The sequence below is a fragment of the Arachis ipaensis genome, chromosome B01 (assembly GCF_000816755.2).
Source record: "Arachis ipaensis cultivar K30076 chromosome B01, Araip1.1, whole genome shotgun sequence".
Taxonomy (NCBI): domain Eukaryota; kingdom Viridiplantae; phylum Streptophyta; class Magnoliopsida; order Fabales; family Fabaceae; genus Arachis; species Arachis ipaensis.
Genome location: NC_029785.2, coordinates 36260317 through 36264026, shown reverse-complemented (window position 1 = coordinate 36264026; position 3710 = coordinate 36260317).

The following is a 3710-nucleotide window of genomic DNA, read 5'->3' as shown; positions in this document are numbered from 1 at the left end:
GCCTCTTCTGCCTCTTCTCACCCTCACCGTAACCAGCTCGTTCCTCCTCTCCCTCTGTCAGCCGTTACTCTTTCTCTCTCTCTCTGTTTGTGTCTCGCCGTCGCCGTCGCTATCCAGCACCGTCGGGGTACTCCACTAGTAGCGGCTATCGCTGCCACTGCATCTCCCTCCCTTGAGTTCTTCTTCCTTTGTTCGAAGCTTAGGTTCCATGGTCACTCTTTTTCTTTGTGTAACTTAATTTAGGATTTAGTTATATGTTAATTTGTAGTTAGTATGTGAAATTGGTTATCATTGATTATCATATGCTAATTGCATGTCTTAGAAGAATCGAATGTTAATTAAGGTGGAGACTTCATTTTAGCATTGACAATTGAAGATAAATCCCTTGTTAAAGCCTAAATAATTAATAATTAGTATTTTCTATGTGATTGTATCAAATATTATTTCAACTATTAAGTTTAATTCACTTGATTATGATATTTGAAGATATAAAACTAATATTATACAAATTGTATTAATTATACATTGCACCTAAATCATCATATGTTGTTTGTGCTAGTACTTATGTCTTGCAATTTATGCAATGTGATAACTTTTATGAATTAATGAGAATGTAAGGATTAGTTGTAATTGAGTATTCATTATGTTAATCTATATAAATGTATAGGAACTATGAAACAATTATAAATAAATATGAAGTAATATATTATGATGTCATTATTGCAAGATAAACCTCATGATGATTGGATGAACATGTATAACAATTATTTGCTGAAATTTTTGAGAATAACTCAAATAAAAATTTGCCTTTTTAATGTATAAAAAAGTTAATATATTCTACTGGAAATGCTGTGAATTTAATTGAGATTTTACTGATGCTATGGATTGAGGTTGGTTGAATTTGTGGGAACCGTAAAGGTGGATATATGTCTAATTTTAGGGGAGGTTATGTCAAAATCTTTTGAAATAATATAAATGTCGAAGGATTTGTATTGTATATAGGCTTATTAGTGTTGATAATATATTCTCTTTGCAGACATGACGACAGGTAGCAGAGGTAGAACGAGTGGATCTCGTGGTTGTGGTAGAAGGACGGTTTCCACCGGATCCCCAAGGACTGCTTAGTCATCGCCCTCTACCTCGACTACCTCATTGACCCCTGTGACATAACAAGCGGGTCTAGTGGACTAGCAGTTTATCATGGTCTTGAACTCAAACTACGTGGCTCCTTATGCTACACCCCTCCACCCCCTACAGCTCCAATGATAGACCTCAATGTTGTTAAATTAACTGTATTTTATTTTAACTAACTAATGTTGTTAAATTACTTTGTGCAGGAGAAATTTATATAGGATCGGGAATATGATATCTTGATCAGAAAGATCTACGACCACCAGATAGTTAAGCGACTTCAGCAGATGATGCAGGACGTTCATCAAGGGCTCAACCACCTTATGATTTGGCTTCGTCCAGATCTTAAGAAGGAACTAGACGTCCATTTTAGTACTGATGAGGGGTTCAAGTGTTGCCGTCTGATAAACAGAACTAAGCCGAGGTTGTCGATGTATATCAAAGGGTCGACAACTTTCATGAAGACGAAGAGCAGGCTAGTGTGTAGTTTATTTGCTAATCTTTGTTAATTATTACTTGAATTAATTGTTACTTGATTTATTTTATTAGTTGGTTTTAATATGTGTAGTCTAAGTCATTGGATCGTGAGACAACATTGGCAGAAAACTTCAAATATACCCATACGTTGAAGGCCAACAAGGAGAGATTTGCTGATGAGCAGTCTGCAACTTATTATGTGAGTTTTAAATAATTCTAACTTTGAAATTTAATTGGTTTAAAGTCCATTAACAGTCATCCTAATCACAACGTCTGTTAGATAGGAAGACTACACGTAGAGATTAGAGGCTATGACGCAGCAATCTCAGCCACCTAGTGAGGATGACCCCAACTCTGATGCCTAGTGGTAGATCCTGATAGGGTTTGGCGCGAGACCACCTCTGAGTTCTACATGAATCACGTCTTCGGGATAGGGTCGTTCTTTGCCAGAGGCCTCCACACCTCCATATTGGCGTCTTCATCTGCCTCAGCCTCTGCCACTAGCCCTGTCAATCCCAAGGAAGTTATCAACTTGAGGGAGGAGGTGTAGAAGCTCACACAAGAGCTTCACCAACAAGCTCAGCAGTCTGCGAAGGGGTACAACGAGCTTCTTGCACACGTAGGAGACATCGTTGCCTTTAGCTTAGAGCTGATGGAGAAACTAGAGCGGCTAGAGCATTTATGAGAGCAGATGGAGGTGTACAACGAGTAGATGCACGCCGGTACTGGAGGCAGCAGCGGTGTTGGTACCAGTGATGCGAATTTTCACAAACTACTATCAGGAAGTACACCGAGTCGTATCAAGTAATACTACGGGAGTGAGTTATTGTACCCACGAGGATCAACAGACTAAGCAAGCAATGGTCAATTGATTAATCTAATCAGACAATCAGAATTTAGGGTATTAGAATTCCTTAGCATAAAAATAGTGAATTAAAAAAGGCAACAGTAAATGCTTGAGAGAGTAATATGATTAAAAGAGTTAAGGTTTCAGAGATATTGAACTTCAAGAAGAATGCTTTTCACTCTCTACTTTGATCATGCAAGATGTATCTATGACAAATGATTAGTAATCAAATCTCAATCCCTTGGTAATTCAATTTCTCTTAACTTGATAAACCACCAGTTTCTTGATTAATTGATTATGAAAAGAGGTGAAGTACGTTCATTGATTTAGAAACCACACAATTCACAAGAGTTAACCCTAGTTGATTCGATATTACTTATCAAGTCTAGTTTCAAAACTTAAAGAATTGTGAGAAGGAGTTTTCAAGATTAATTCCAAAAACCAAGTTTTCAATTTGATAATTAGAATTCAATTAAGATTAGAACTATTTCACAATAGATTCAAACCCTTGTGATGAAGAACAAAAAGCTCTTTCTTGAGAAAATATCAATGCATTAATTAAAAGTAGAAAAGTTTTTACATTAGTTCATTAGAATCAACAGAGCTCCTAACCTTAACCAAGGAGATTAGTGACTCATGCTAAGCTTCAAAAGCAAAGAAAATGTATGCAAAATTGAAAAAAGTCTCTGTCAAAGTTTTTTTCCTAGAGCCTTTTATACTAAACCTCAAACCAAACCTAAAATTCAAAATCAAACTTCATTAAGACAAAATCAACTCAAATCTTCCGCAATTAATCTTCAACTCTCATTGTGATTCAGGTCCAAAGCTGAGTGATTCAATTTTTTCAACAATGCAATGTGGGCTTGGGTGATAACTTGATGCTCGTGGGTTCTTGGGCCTTGGGCGTGTGGCACGCTCACTCAGTGGTGTGATGCACGCCAATCTTTTCAAGTCGCTAGGAAGTAGCCCCTTGGGCATGTGGCACGCCCACTCCTTGGCATGTTGCACGCCAACTTTGCCTAGTCCTTGGGAGCAACCATCTTGGATGTGTGGCACTGATAAAGCCCAATTTTAGGGTTTATCTTGTGTTGAATTTAGTGAATTTTATCAACTTATCTCACATTTATTCAATGAAATAGCATGGTTTTGTGAATCTCTCCTAATTTGCACTTAAGAGTAAAAACATGATTTTTAGGCTCTTGATTTGCTAAATTTAATTTACTTTAATTCCATTCGATGCCTTGATGTGTTTGAT